Below are 17606 nucleotides of genomic sequence, written 5' to 3'. Positions count from 1 at the left end.
CCGAGCGACGCACAGAGTAACGTTATAACATTTTCAACACACTCAAATATATCTAATATGATAAACAGAGCTGCGTTACCTCATACTCATGGCCGGAAAAGCGGAAGCGGCGCCGGCGACTGGCATAATAAAAGTCCCGCTGCTCGCGAGGCGTGTGTTGCGCAATCACGCCAGCGGCCTCGTTCAGCTCCCACAACACTCGGTCCTGCTCTGCTTCATACTACAATAACGTTAATAATCGCATCCATGAACATGATTTCTTCCCGAGTCCTATCCCGATTCTTTTGCACCGTCCGTTGAGGTGAAGACCACATGGCCCAAGATTCCGCGCTCAAACTTGGCGTCATCAAGCTACGCCTTTGTTTTGAATAGGCCTCTAGCGACTTCTAGCGGACAGAATTCTTACATACTGCACCTTTAAATTGAAAACTGAAAAAAAGACAATTCAAAATATTAATAAATACTATAAGGTAATTTTGTGTCAACTCAACCAGAGGTACTCGGCTCAAATTTTTGATTTGTTAATATTTTTCTGTAGAAAGACAAACATAAATAGTGATGAAAGCCAAAATATTAAATGTCACAGATGTATATTTACTGAGTAATCCACTATTTTGTAGAGGGGGGTCAAAATGACCATTTTCACCTTTGGAGCCAAATTAGAGGGGTGTAAAAATGACTTTAGAAAGATGGCAGCATCTGCAAAAAATAATGATTATTATATAATAATGATGATAATGATAATGATAATGATGAATATAAAAAATATTAAATATTAAATCTGGAACATTCTTTAAGTTAAGACACACTCTTAAAAACAAAGGTTCAATGCAGAACCTTTAACATCCATGGAATCTTTCCATTCCACAAAAGGCTCTTTATAGTGGAAAAATAATTAAATGTTCTTCACTCTAAGAATAAAATGGTTCTTGTAAGAGCTTTTCACTGAAAGGTTCTTTGAGGAACCGAAAGCTCTCTCTTGTAACCTTTATTTTTAAGAATGAAGCAATTGCATTCTAATTCATCTTCAGCCTTTCGATAAATCAAATCGGATGTGCATGTTAAAATCCAGTATGAAACTATATATGCATTATATCAGTTTAAAGTAAATCGAAATATTTGCACCACTGATCACACAAAACCCCTCATCCATCCGTGACCGCACACACACATACTAGATCATGTTTTCAGAAGGTGATCTCCATCTGTCTTCTGTTAGGAGCACCTCAGAGGTGAGATTTAATTGCATGTGTCTGTGTCTCACATTCCTACATAAACGCGCACCGCTCCGACGCATATCAACATCTAATCCTTTTCTAATTGACTCACACATTCTGAACCTGTCAATTACACTGCAAGGACACTCAAGAACAACATTATAAAGAGCCTGTTGCTACCAAAAACATATTCAGCTGCATAAGAGATTAAAAGTTGATTTCAAGGAATGGCCAGTGGTCTTTCAGACTGTGAATGTTTCTTTGCTAAAGATTTACTTTCTTACTGTTTGCTTAAAGGAATGTCCTGTGTTCAGTGTAAGTGCAGCTCCGCCAACAGCATAATGTCTTTTACCATTAAAAATGCAATAAATGCATAAACATACAGTTTTGAAAGTACAGCTACAAGATTTAAACATTACACATGTTAACATGAGACTGGTCATAAAACAACTCACCATCGTTGTATCTGCAAAGTTATGAATCCAATATTTAAACTTCTGTCATGCCATGTAAATCTGCTAAACCTAATGAGTTCTAGCTAGAGAGATTTATCTGTTAGCATTCCCAGCCATTTCAGTGCCGAATGCTCATCTGGCACATTCCGACATGTAATGGGCACTTATTTCTGTAAACAATTTTTTCCACCCGAGCCATAAATATCATATGAATAATCATATGTATTAGAAGGGATCAAGGCTGGTTAGCCCCTGCTAACTACTAACTGCTGACGTAACTACATAATTCTAGGAGGCAAAAAGCATCTCTCTCCAATGACAGCTAATTTTCAAGCACTGAAATAGAAGATATTTAAATATATTAAATATTTGATCAATGCACAACTTTTGGGGCTCTTAAAGGTACATTACACTCTAAAAAAATGCTGGGTTAAAAACAACCAAAGTTGGGTTAAATATGGACAAACCCAGCGGTTGGGTTAAATGTTTGCCCAACATTCTGGGTAGTTTTAAATAACCCAACTATTGTTAAAATGAACCCAAAATAGGTTGGAAATTAAAAATCAGACACATAATTACTAGAGGCAACAATAATAATCAAACGTTGAATAATTTCCAACCTATTTTGGGTTCATTTTAAGTGAGCAATATAATAATTTTTAAACAATAGTTGAGTTAAATAAAGCTACCCAGCAGGTTGGGCAAACATTTAACCCAAACAAACTCTGGGGAATCACCTGTTTTAAACAAACGGCGAACAGAGGAGAGTCTGCTGGCAAAAAGAGAATCGTAATAAAACAAGAATCAACATTAACTCGGCTTTTCTGAGATGACGAGAACTGAGGGATTTAAAATGTCGTAAAAGCTACTTGGAGATGGTGTTTTTGTTACTCGAAAGGTGAGTAAGGTATTTTATTGAACAGATGAATTGCCATATGTATCTCTCTAACAGAGTTAATTTGAAGTACCATGTCTAATAATGGGTAAAGCTACAGTAACATCTTCAGCTAGTCAGCTTGAGATCCTTTCCATCCAAACTGGTTATATCTCTCTAGCCTAGTAGTGAATGTTTTATGAGCAGTAGGATAATCATTTTCATCCACACAGTCACACAGAGCCGAAGCACAACCAAAATAATGTTCTTCCACAAAATACATGCAGTTTTGTTTTTTAAACGCTAGAGGGCCAAAACTACATAGTGTATCTTTAACAGTGTAAATAGTCATTAATATAGTTCATAGTGAAGGGTTTGAGACTGTAAGTTATAAATAAAGATTATTGTTATATGTTTTACAAGAAAATACTACAGTGTAAAAAAAAAAAAGATTTTTCCAAGTTTTAAATAATGTTTTACTAGTAAATACTATTTCAGTCTTTTTACTTCAAAATTTCACATTTAATTCAATGTTACTTGTTGTTACTTGGCAGTCATTTGTAAAATTTACTAGCATTTACTGAGTTAAAATTGTTTCCTAGTTTGTTTCCAAATAAATCCTACTCCAATTTTATTCAGTGTATGCATTCTTCAGCCAATAAACTGGACTCCGGTTTGAACAATGTAAGGCTGAACACCGTTACTGACAATCCTCATTTTGGCTGCGTGAGATTCTCCAGCTTTGTTGTTGTTGAGCAACTGAAGCGCGAGCTGTTAAAGCTCCGCCCTCTTCTGGAAAGGGGGCCGGGAGCAGCAGCTCATTTGCATTTAAAGGGACACACACAAAAACTGCGTGTTTTTGCTCACACCCAAATAGAGGCAAATTTGACAAGCTATAATAAATGATTTGTGGGGTATTTTGAGCTGAAACTTCACAGACACATTCTGGGGACACCAGAGACTTATATTACATCTTGTGAAAGGGGCATAATAGATCCCCTTTAACATAGGAAAAATGACACACTTCTCTTTTAAGACTCACAGTGCCACTGGCCTAAGAGATGAAAATGAGGAAATATTCAACTGCTCCAATGTTCAGCTTTCTGTCGGTGCAATTCAGATGCGAATGAGGGAATTCAGTCTTTCTGAATGTGAAAAGACATACACAACACAAACAGAAGACTCTGGCCTTTAAGGAGCCCTATCAAATTAGAGGTCTGACGTGTTTTGGACCTTCCTCGGGTCTGGAAGTCTCCTTAAAAAAAAAGTGCTCGTCTCTCCTGGGATCTTCGTCTTTTCTCTGTCCTCCAAACAGAAGTCAGAGGAGAATCAAAAGAGTTTTTGTCAATGGTAGGACAGAAAGGCAGGAAGAACTTTAGGGCACAAAGGCATGTGTGGAAACAGAGATGCCCTTTTCTGCACTCACTCTTAGTCTGGGCTCTCAATGGAGCAGATATGATGGACATATAATACATGTAAAGGTGATTCCTTTGACCTTTGACATGGACATGCACACATGATCAAACACAAATTCCAGGTTCTCATATGTGACATGGTGACCTCAAACAAAGATGTCCATTTTCTTCAAAATACCCCCCTCACACAACAATCTGCCCATCAGATAATAGTGAAATACACCGACTGATTGGGAAAAGAGGAATTCTCAGGAAAGATCCAATCTGCATGTGGGCGAAAACTCACTTATAGCACTCAGAATTTGGAAACGTGGCATGCAATTTGCATTCAGTAACTTTTTGTGGGGGCAAAATGGTTTTTAATGAGTTTTTTTTTTTTTTTTTTTAACTTTAAACAAGACAAATGTACATAACACTGCATATAAAAACTTTCATATGAGTGTATGACTGTATTTCTTGTAACTGCACACAGATTTTGTCACTTGTTTATACTTAAAAATAGTGTAAAATCTGCAAATGCAGCAAGTCTTAATATCTTGTGTAGTAAAAAGTCTTTTTTGACTTGAAACAAGCTTCATATGAAGACTTTATTATCTTGAATATAAGTGTATTTTGTCTCACTGCACTGGCCAATTTTTCACTTTGGTTTTAATTTGTTTATACTTAAATCTAGCGAGAAAGAAATGCTAATGCAGTGAGTCTTACTGTAATATCATATGCAGTAAAGATTTCTTAAGGAGTTTAGTCTTTTTTGACTTAAAGTATATATACTTAAACAGCATTGCATATGAAATTCAGACTTTCATATCTTAAATATAAGTGTAGTTTGTGTCTTAATATCATATGCACTTATGCTTCTTCTTAAGTACGTTTATCTTGTTTCAAGGATTTTTAGATATGTTTTATCAGTGTGTTTCCTGATTTGGGTGCAATTTTATTTTTGTAAATTCCTTCTTTAATGTTTGTTGAGCAAAGACCCTATTTTGGGCATTACTGGTCACTCATGATAGGGCTGGCAAAAGACAACAAAAGTAGATAAATACAAAAAAAAAAAAAAAAAAAACCTGACTGAATTAAACACAACAAGGTCATGTGACCATTTAGCGTATTTCTGTTCAAAATGTTGCATTATACTGTTTCATATACTTATATAAATATCAGTATGCATTAAGCAGTATGCAAGCATTCAATACTAGACCTGACAGAGATTGAGCGATCAGTATGAGTGTTAAATTGGATCAGAGGTCAGTGGAGAACAAAAACAGAGAGTGCTAACCCAAATAATCCTGGTATGATCATCATGTGACCTGCAGACATGATCACAGCGTGTTCTCATCTGTTTGGACCTTGATTAAGACCACAATATTTGCTTTTATCTATTTCAACTATTTCAAAAGTTCAATGCATTGAATTCAAAAGTTCAAGTAAATAATCAGTTAGTAAATAAGGTAACCACTTCACTGCAAGAAGTAATTTATTTTTCTGACCCCATTTGCATTTTTATTCTAGTTTAAGCATAAACTTAAAAACACATTTTTAATGGAAAACAGCACAGATACAGTATTGCTTACGTTGAGGACAGCTGCTTTGGGGGTTTAAATGAGGCATTTGGAAACAATAGTTTTGTGCTCTTTTGTCTAGTTCAGGATGTGAGCGGGATGGCTGCTCTGGGATCATTGTATGTGTGAAACGTTTCACCCAGAGACGATTTGGGACAGACTGTGAAGGAAAGCTGCTAAACTGCAAGACAGGCGGCGTTCCTGATGATGCTGCGCTAGCAGGAGCAGATTTCCTATCACCTCTGCTCCATATCACTGAAATTTAATCAAGATGTTACCGCAGTGCAAGGTGAGATGCAGGGGGACACGGTCTGTGTGTGTGTGTGTATGTGTAAAAGAGGTCCTGAAGAGAGATAAAATGGGACACGCAACTTAATAAATAAATAAATATAAGAGGTAACATTAAATTATAAATGTAGAAAAGATTAATGAATTGACAGCAGAGTGATGGAGAAAGCTAGACCTTCATTTTGTCTAAAGAAAACTTGCCAGTGTGTTATGAGTTATGATATGATAGAATGATAGATAAAATGATAAAACGATAGACAGAACATCAGATAGAACAATATATAAAATGATAGATAGAACGACAGATAGACAGAACTATATACAGAATGATAAAACAATAGATAGAACAATAGATAGATAGAACGATATAGAACAATAGATCGAAGAGATAGAATGATAGATAGAATGACAGATAGAACAATATAGAACAATAGATTGAAGAGATAGAATGATAGATAGAACGACAGATAGTTAGAACTATAAAATGATAGAATGATAAAACGATAGATAGAACGATAGAACAATATATAAAATGATAGATAGAAGGACAGATAGAACTATAAAATGATAGAACGATAGATGGAACGATAGATAGAACGATAGAATGATAGATAGATAGATAGATAGATGACAGATAGATAGATAGATAGATAGAACGACAGATAGAACTATAAAATGATAGAACGATAGATAGATAGAACGATAGATAGAATGATAAAACAATAAAACGATAGATAGAACAATAGATAGAAAGAACGATAGAATGATAGATAGAGAGATAGAGAGAGAGAGAGAGAGAGAGAGATAGAACAATAAAATGATAGATAAAATGACAGAACGATACAACGATAGATAGATAGATAGAACAACAGATAGAGAGATAGAATGATAGATAGAATGACAGATAGATAGAATGATAAAATGATAGAATGATAAAACAATACATAAAATGATAGATAGAACAACAGAACTATAAAATGATAGAGCAATAGATAGAACGATAGAAAGATAGATAGATAGAACGATAGATAGAATGATAGAACGATAGATAGATAGATAGATAGATAGATAGATAGAATGATTAAACGATAGAACGATAAAACAATAGATAGATAGAACGATAGATAGAATGATAGAACGATAGAACGATAAAACAATAGATAGGTAGAACGATAGAATGATAAAACGATAGAACGATAAAACGATAGATAAAACAATAGATAGAATGATAGATAGATAGAATGATAAAACGATAGAACGACAAAACGACAGACAGACAGACAGACAGACAGACAGATAGATAGATAGATAAAACGATAGAATGATAAAACAATAAAACAATAGATAGATAGAACGATAGATAGAATGATAGAACGATAGATAGAACGATAGATAGAACGATAGAACGATAGAACGATAGATAGAACGATAGATAGAACGATAGAACGATAGATAGAACGATAGATAGAATGATAGAACGATAGATAGATAGATAGATAGATAGATAGATAGATAGATAGATAGATAGAATGATTAAACGATAGAACGATAAAACAATAGATAGATAGAACGATAGATAGAATGATAGAACGATAGAACGATAAAACAATAGATAGGTAGAACGATAGATAGAACGATAGAACGATAGATAGAACGATAGATAGAACGATAGATAGATAGATAGATAGATAGATAGATAGATAGATTATTTTTAATGCTCAAAGTTTATTACTTAGGTTACTGATTTAATAAAGACCAGAGTGATAGTACTGTACGTGTTGGAATATGTAAAATTGGTAACTCTAAATTAGTTTTTCCAATAAAACGTACTTAACACTCGATCACCACTAATAAAAAGAGGGCAGAGAAGAGAGAGGAGGCCGGGATCTTAATGCCAGCTGCCCACAGAGTGACTCCACAATAATTCACACTCATTTATACATTCCGTGTGTGTCAGCCAACAGAAGCACGTAAGCTATACACACGTCGACTCAGAGAAGGTGACCCGACACACATGGTGTTTTGGTCTTAGCAACCGAACATCTACAGTGCCAAGACTTATAAATAACAACATGAACAGATCAGCAAACACACACTCCTGTCCTGATCCGATGCCTGTAGTGTCCGCACACGCTGTGATGATGTACACGAGTACAGCTGCTCTCAGATCAGAGCTCAAATCTGGAGCCAGTCTGAAGAGCAAAGGCTCCGAGGAGGATGCAACAATTAAAATCAACAGGAAGCTGCTCTGCCTGCGGTACGGCCCACTTCATCCAAAATAAAACCTATATAAAGCATCAGAGCTGCTGAAAGTAGGACAGACAAACTCAGGTACCGTCTCAGTCTGGACTCACTGTTGTTGTTTTGAAGGTTGTCTTTTCTCTCACTGCAAAATATCACATTCTTAATCAGTATATTTCAATACTTTAAACATGATCAATTCACTTCCTATTCAAAATTAAAACTGTTTTGGGTTTTGTGGCTTTCAGTCCATAGTCCATTTCTATATGTTAGTGTAGTAAAAGTTGCCCAAATAAACTTTTAACTAGTAAACGTACAATTCACAATTCTGGGAAAACGGGCCAAAAATATTGATGATCTTGTTCACTGGGATGCATACAAATGTTTGTCCAATCAAACGCTCTCTTTAATAGGAGAATGTTCCGCCCCCTAATACCACCTGACACTGACTAGCATTGGCTAGTAAATCACGGTTGTTGTCTGTGATGTAAAGGCTACTGGCTATTTAAAAACAAGACAAACGCTTCGTTATAGAGGAGATCGTTACAGGACAGAAAACTGCACTTCACGTTTACAAAAACATGTTTATGTGTTTTCAGAGAATGTATCTTGATCTTGATTTTTTGACTGACATTTCAACTTATGTTATCATGTGAACATCAAGATAAAAACAAACATGTTTCAGGAACAAAACATTTCATTAAGGAAATCTGTACAAATGGTTCAAACTTGGATGGATGGATGGATGGATGGATTAACAGACAGACAGATGGATAGACAGACAGATTGACAGGGATGGATGGATAGATAGACAGATAGACATGGATGATAGATAGACAGACAGACAGACAGACAGACGATAGATAGACAGATAGATAGATAGATAGATAGATAGATAGATAGATAGACATGGATGATAGATGGACGGACAGACAGACAGACAGACAGACAGATAGACAGATAGATAGATAGATAGATACAAACCCGATTCCAAAAAAGTTGGGACACTGTACAAATTGTGAATAAAAAAGGAATGCAATGATGTGGAAGTTTCAAATTTCAATATTTTATTCAGAATACAACATAGATGACATATCAAATGTTTAAACTGAGAAAATGTATCATTTTAAGGGAAAAATAAGTTGATTTTAAATTTCATGGCATCAACACATCTCAAAAAATTTGGGACAAGGCCATGTTTACCACTGTGTGGCGTCCCCTCTTCTTTTTATAACAGTCTGCAAACGTCTGGGGACTGAGGAGACAAGCTGCTCAAGTTTAGGAATAGGAATGTTGTCCCATTCTTGTCTAATACAGGCTTCTAGTTGCTCAACTGTCTTAGGTCTTCTTTGTCGCATCTTCCTCTTTATGATGCGCCAAATGTTTTCTATGGGTGAAAGATCTGGACTGCAGGCTGGCCATTTCAGTACCCGGATCCTTCTTCTACGCAGCCATGATGTTGTAATTGATGCAGTATGTGGTCTGGCATTGTCATGTTGGAAAATGCAAGGTCTTCCCTGAAAGAGACGACGTCTGGATGGGAGCATATGTTGTTCTAGAACTTGGATATACCTTTCAGCATTGATGGTGCCTTTCCAGATGTGTAAGCTGCCCGTGCCACACGCACTCATGCAACCCCATACCATCAGAGATGCAGGCTTCTGAACTGAGCGCTGATAACAACTTGGGTTTCCTTGTCCTCTTTAGTCCGGATGATATGGCATCCCAGTTTTCCAAAAAGAACTTCAAATTTTGATTCGTCTGACCACAGAACAGTTTTCCACTTTCCCACAGTTCATTTTAAATGAGCCTTGGCCCAGAGAAAATGCCTGCGCTTCTGGATCATGTTTAGATATGGCTTCTTTTTTGACCTATAGAGTTTTAGCCAGCAACGGCGAATGGCACGGTGGATTGTGTTCACCGACAATGTTTTCTGGAAGTATTCCTGAGCCCATGTTGTGATTTCCATTACAGTAGCATTCCTGTATGTGATGCAGTGCCGAAGATCACGGGCATCCAGTATGGTTTTCCGGCTTTGACCCTTACGCACAGAGATTGTTCCAGATTCTCTGAATCTTTGGATGATATTATGCACTGTAGATGATGATAACTTCAAACTCTTTGCAATTTTTCTCTGAGAAACTCTTTTCTGATATTGCTCCACTATTTTTCGCCGCAGCATTGGGGGAATTGGTGATCCTCTGCCCATCTTGACTTCTGAGAGACACTGCCACTCTGAGAGGCTCATTTATACCCAATCATGTTGCCAATTGACCTAATAAGCTGCAAATTGGTCCTCCAGCTGTTCCTTATATGTACATTAAACTTTTCCGGCCTCTTATTGCTACCTGTCCCAACTTTTTTGGAATGTGTAGCTCTCATGAAATCCAAAATGAGCCAATATTTGGCATGACATTTCAAAATGTCTCACTTTCAACATTTGATCTGTTATCTATATTCTATTGTGAATAAAATATAAGTTTATGAGATTTGTAAATTATTGCATTCCTTTTTTATTCACAACTTGTACAGTGTCCCAACTTTTTTGGAATCGGGTTTGTAGATAGATGGACTGACAGATAGATGATAGATTGATAGACAGATGGATGGATATATTGACAGACAGGGATAGATAGATAGATAGATAGATAGATAGATAGATAGATAGATAGATAGATAGATAGATAGATAGATGATGGATGGATGGATGGATGGATGGACGGATGGACGGATGGACCCCATTGTCTTTCATTGTATGGACAAAAAAAACCTGGAATGGCATGAGGGGAAGTAATTTATGACAGAATGGCTGAACTGTTGCTTTAAATCTAGTCCTGTATTCTTAGTAAATTACTTTACCAGTCTTAAATTGGAAGGAAAAAAACCCTTGCATGTCTTCTTGACCTTGTTTAAACAACACACATCAAAACTAAATTTATGAGCCCAATCGCACTGGAATGACTTGTGGAATTTCTCAGGAATTTCAAGCTGGAGTTTCTTAGGTCACCCGGTCCCTGTATTGATCACGGTCACCCTGGACTACGAAACTATTCTGAAGGAAACAATTGCCGGAAATATTCGCCAACAGACAACTGAAGAATCCACTTGGATGAGTGACAAAACAAATGAACAACATGTTTGGTTGCTTTTGATTGAACTTCTATCAGACACTAGAAGCTCGATTTTGAAAACATGTCCTCCCCGACAGTGAAGTCCAGCAGCTCTAGACACAGAATCATTTATCTCCGATTACGAATCTCTCATAGATTGATTAATAAATGTTATCAAACCTGCTGACTTATTCATAACTGATCCACCCAATGCTGATGCTAATTATTGACTGACAGAAAAAAAAAAATACATTAAACAGATACATCATGGCCAAATTTGGGCATGGTTTACTCATACATTTTTAAAGGAACAGTTCACCCAAAAACCATCATTCTGTCATCATTTACTCATTGTCAGGGTTATGTTTGATCTGTTCAAGACTGAGTTGGTTTTGCACTGTTTTCTGTTCCTGTTTCCTGTTTCCCCCGTTTTTAGTTAGTCCACTAGGTTACTCACTGTGTAATTAGTAATTAATTGTGTAATTAGTCATGTCAACTTGTTTCTTTGATTTCGTTCACTGTGTATTTAAGCCCTGTGTTTGTTTCAGTTCAGTTGTCTGTGTTCTGGGTATCCAGAGTTTTGTTAAACAAATTTTGAAAACTGCTGCGATTAGATCCGGTTTCAACTTCATTTGCAAACTAAACGTGAATAACGGGCCAACTTTTGGATCTAGCAGCTGTGAAAATTCTCCTCTTGCAGGGGAAACAGTCCCTCGAGAGACACACGGAGTTACAACATTGGGGCAGTTCTTGTGGCCTAATGGTTAGAGAGTCAGACTGGTAACCTGAAGGTTGTGGGTTTGATTCTCAATACCAGCAGGAAATGGTTGAGGTGTCCTTGAGCAAGGCACCTAACCCCCAATCGCTCCCTGGGCGCCACGCCAAAAACGGCTGCTCTGTCACTGCTCTGGGTGTTTGTGTCCACAGTTTGCATTGTCCGTGGGTTCACTACTCCCAATGTTTGCACTAAATATGGGTTAACTCTGAGTATGGGTTACCATACTTGTCACTTTCACTTTCATCTCGTCCATTACGATGACACCAGCCTGTGTGTGTTTTTCCCAGACCACAGCGACATTTACATTTAGGGACATTTAGGGAGTACGTGGACTGGGTACTCCTCTGCAATAGTTCCCCCTTTACCATCGGCGAGCGACGAGAGAAAACCAATGTGCCAGTGACAGGAAAGCCAGAGCCCACCACAGATGCAGTGCCGGAGCCTGACACGTTCAACGAGCCAGCATCAAAGACTGAGCCAAAGATTGTCCTGGAGCCCGAGCCCAAAGAAAAGTGTTTAATGGAGTTTAATGGACCGACGACGAGGTTCAGGCTTTATTAAGCCTATATGCGGAGAACAAAATCCAGCGGGAACTGGAAAGTCACGCGCAGTCCTACGTCACCGGACTAATTTGCCTAAACTTCATGGTAGTTTAGACCGTGATGGAAACGCCTGGGACAAATTGTTCTGCATAATTTCGGTGGAAGCATGGCTAAAGTTACTGTCTACACTGCCCAGTTCTCTTGCCTGTCTCCTCTCAGCCCTCTGCCTAGGCTCCTGGATTCTCTCAGTGCTTTGAGTTCGGCAGTACAGCCTAGGAGTGTTGACCGCATTGCTCCGCTCAGATCTTCTGTACTCATACTCTTCACTCCATTTTAGCCTCTCGACCAGTTGGCTCTGCCTTGGCTCCTCACCCCTTCGGCTCCCCCAGGATCGGCGTCCCTACGGCTCCACCGGCCTTCCTTGTCCCTCCGGCTCGACCTTTGTCAGTCGTCGCTCTGCCTGCGCCATGGACTTCCAGGCGTTCTCCCTCCACCCCTTTGGCTACATCGGGCTCCTCCTTCCCTCCAGCTCTGGCTTGGTCCTCGGTCGCTCAGTCCTCCGGCTCCCTGGCTCCACCTTAGTTGCTCATTGCTATGGCTCTGCCCTGCCCTCCAGGACATTTGATGTCACCTGGTTCCGTCAGCTCTTCAGCTCTGCCTGGGTCTCCACCCCCATGGGCTCAGTCTCAGTCACTCGTCGCCCTGGAAAAGCCTGCCAAGCCTCGTCCATGGGGGGGTCTTGATTTTGTTTTTGGGCTCTACTAGAATAGGTTTTCTTGCTTGAATGCTCAAAAAACATTATTTTTCACAGATTTGATGTTTTTGTAGCTTGTCTATTCCCAGTCTGTCAGTAACGCTCTGTTTAGTTCCTGTCTCTATGAAGCCCCTCCTTCTGAAAAGCACAGTGTGCTCTGATTGGTCGGCTGGGTCAGTGTGTTGTGTTTGGTCAACCACTTTGAGCGTGTTTGGGAAATGCCCCACCCCTTACCATAACCACCAGTTTCAACACACTACTAACTCAACCAGGCCCCACCCCTTTATTTTGTGTGGGAACTATTTAAATGAGGAATATTGTTACGTGTTTGTTCCCGGAAGAAAACTCAGGGAGTTTAGAAACAGTGACACTGATATAGGGAATAAGGTATAGGGACTTTGCAGAGCTTTTTCATGTTCAAACAGCAACCTACACACTAAAGAAATGTAAAAAAAAAAAAAAAAAAAAAAAAAAAGCATTATAGGTCCTCTTTAACACTGTATAATAGTCACTATATGAAGGAGAGTACATAATGACAGAATTTTCATTTTTGGGTAAAATATTACTTTAAAAATGAGTAGCACATGTCTTCTTCTCAGGATGTGACATCAGTGACCTCACGTGACTTTACCCTCAAGTATTAGGCTCAAATCAAACTTCCTGTTCCACAAGAGTGTCTGGCAACCAATCAAAGTTTCATCGAGCAGGTTTGGCCAATGATGCTAATTTTACGCCTGTTCTTTTGTCTAATGCACCTGCCTCTTGACATTCCCAGACCAAACGCTCTGCAGCGGCGGGATTGTGTTTTCTGAGCAGGATAAAAGTAGGAGGAAGACGCTGTGAGTCACCGGGCGACACGAGACGCCACAGTGACAATAACTCAATGACACCAATCCATCATGAAGACAAGGACAAAATCGAGAGCTGGCCCTTCACAAATCACACAAAGCTCCGTCAGGAGCGGGTTTCCATCACAAATGAATTCGTGGTGGGAAAGTAAACACGTTGGGAGTGTTTTGGGTGGACTGCCAGAGAGATTTTCATAACGACAGAGCCAAATAATGAACACGTCTTCCTTTTTAGCAGAAATATTTACATCTCAAAAAGAAAAGAGTCCGCTGTCAACTTCCCAAATAGGCTCTTGAGAAGATGAACCGTGAGACGATTCCTTTCAGAGTTGCACAGACAAGCGGTAAAGAAACTAGAAGTTTACGCTTCAAACTTCAGTCCTGCGCTATTTATGCTACGAAAATGAGTGATTGCTCAAATCTGAGGTGGTTTTGGGGAACGTGAACAGTGGAATGAGTGAAATAGAGTGACTATAAATGAGAGAAGATCACATGATATACACTAGAGTTTAAAAGTTTGGGGTCAGTAATTTTTATGATTTTTTTAAAGAAATTAATGATTTTATTTAGCAAGGAAGCATTAATTTGATCATAAGTGATAGTAAAGACATTTATAATGTTAGAAAAGATTTCTATTTCAAATAAATGCTGAAAAAAATATTTCATGGTTTCAACAACAATATTAAAGCAGCACAACTGTTTTCAACATTGATAATTATCAGAAATGTTTCTTGAGCAACAAATCAGCACATTCGAAAGATTTCTGAAGGATCATGTGACACTGAAGACTGGTGTAATGATGCTGAAAATTCAGCTTTGATCACAGGAATAAATTACAGTTTAACATATATTCACATAGAAAACAGCTATTTTACATTATAATAATATTTCACTATTTTTACTGTATTTACTGTATTTTTCATCAAGTAATTGCAGCCTTGGTGAGCAGAAGAGCACTACAGAAATAAAAATTACTTAACTTGGCATATAATAGTATCATATTTGTTCAAATACAAGTGATTTATATATATATATATGTATTTGCAAAAAGAGCAAAAGACATTTATTTCTCAAGTAATTTTCAAGATCTCAAGTAATTTTCTACTGTATATGTGACTAAAATTAATATAATTCATATGTGATATATGTGACTTACTTTATATTAAGCCTGAAATCTGATCTCACAATATACTATGTAAATATAACACACACACACACACACACACACACATTCACACACACACACACACACACTGAACCTCTGCATGAACTTTCGTTACAATGACTTCTGAAACCACAACCATTTGGGATTTGCCAAACTCAGAAGGGAAAGTCAAACATCTCGTTTTAAAGTCTCACTGATTAGAAATCAGTTCTTGAAAACTTCTGAGTGATTTTCCTCTTTTGATATTCGCTCTAGGAGGAAAAAAACAATTATTAATAAGCAATATTACTGTGAAAAACTGTGATGGAAAAATGTATTCTATAATGTTAAGAATAAGTTTATATCAGTTACTTAAAATAAAGGATCCATATACTGTAGCCTAAATAAATTATCATTAGTGGTGTTTGCCAAGTCAAGCATCACTTCTGATCATACTGTGTGTTAGTGATGAGGTTAAATCTCGAAGACTAAATATTAAAGTTGAGTGTGTGCGTCGTCCTGCAGTGTTTACTAGGTAACTTTACTAAGCATTTTCACCTGCTGGACAATAAAACAGCTGAAAAAATCCCAGGGATGCACATCTACAGACTGGAGATCAGAGAGATGAGAGTTAGAAACCACTAAGCAACAACCAAATTGTAATAATATTTTATAATATTAGCATTTTTACTGTGTTTTTGATCACATAAATACAGCCTTTTTGAGCAGAAAAGACGACTTTCAAAAAAACATTAAAAAGTCGTAATTATCACAACTTTTGACGGTAGTTTATAAAAGACTATAACGCAGTTAAAAAGTATAATTAACTGAACTTTTGGGATGAAACGCATTTTTATGCTGATCTAAAAAACTATTGAACATTGTTGTGGTTGCAAATGATGCTGATTATTCAGAAGAGGGCACGACCTTTTCAAAAACGCAGTGAAAACCACATGCATTGTTTAACTCTATTCCCAGAGGACGTCTCGCTCGATACGGAGCAGATGGCAGAGCGACACATGCTGTGACGATAACACACCTCTCAGACACCATCATGAAGACAGGAAGCAGAGAAGGAAGTGAGGAGGAAATATGAAAGTGTTTCCCTTTATTCTGAGGGCTGAAATGACCCTTTGTGCTCAAGACCAGCTTTCTTGATCTGACCAAAAAATACATGTTCAAAGACCCTCTCAAGTGTTGAAAAGAAGGGAAAACCACTCATTAGTGATATTTTTCATTCCCAACACAATACGAGTTCGCCGATCAGTCTGACACACTTTGAATAATGTTTGTGGGAGTGAATATTTCAGATTATTAATGCTCATGATTAATGCAGAAAGGATTTCTGATGCCTCTCAATTATTCAAATACACTGCCGTTCAAATGTTTGTGGTCATTATGATTGTTTCATTTGAAGAAGCTGATACTATTATTCAACAAAAGGTGCATTAAATTGATCAAAAGTGACAGTTTATATTGGTAAAAAGATTTCTATTTTAAATCAAAGCTGTTCTTTTGAATTTTCTATTCATTAAAGAATGCTGAAAATAAAAATGCATTTCAACATTGTTCTCAACATTAATAACAAATGTTTCTTGAGCGGCAAATCAGCATATTAGAATGATTTCTGAAGGATCATGTGACACTGAAAATTCAGCTTTGATCCCAGGAATATATTACAGTTTACTATATATTCACACACTTAGAAAACTGTTCATTTAAATCAGAATAATATTTCACATATTTACTGTATTTTTGATCAAATGCATGCATCTAAATGAAAAGGACCATTGCTACGATCATTACTAATGCACAAAAAACAATGTTACAGCCTTGTGTGTCAAGACCACATACAGTATTTACTTTCTAATCTCTTGTAATTTATGAATGTGTTTGTATGTTGTCTATTCTGTATTAAGCAATGGACTCTCTACAGAAGTGTTCGACTCTCCAGAGAGATTTAATTTCACCTCCAGACAGAATCAAGAACAGAAGCTGAAAGCATGATGGAATAGATGGGCTTTCGTCTCAGCTTGTTGTTGTGGATTTGCGTCTGACCTCCTGACTGACTGACTGACTGAAGCATGTGTATCAGCTTCAGTCAGTGCTGATTTAGACTAGCTCTCCGGTTTCAAATCAGTGTGTCCACACAGCACAATTCAGAAGGTGCAAACCACAACACACACACACACACACACACACACACAAGTTGGGTTTCCATGTTTTAAGAGGACATTCCATACACATAATGACAGCGGGGAACCGTCAGGGCCTTCTATGCCCTCAGAGAGGAATTTATAATTGACAATAAACACCGACACGTTAATTAAAAGCCGAATTCTGGAAATGTTGGGACGTTTTTTAAATTTGAATAACTAAAA

The sequence above is a fragment of the Ctenopharyngodon idella genome, chromosome 5 (genome assembly GCF_019924925.1).
Source record: "Ctenopharyngodon idella isolate HZGC_01 chromosome 5, HZGC01, whole genome shotgun sequence".
NCBI lineage: Eukaryota > Metazoa > Chordata > Actinopteri > Cypriniformes > Xenocyprididae > Ctenopharyngodon > Ctenopharyngodon idella.
This window is presented reverse-complemented; position numbering follows the sequence as displayed.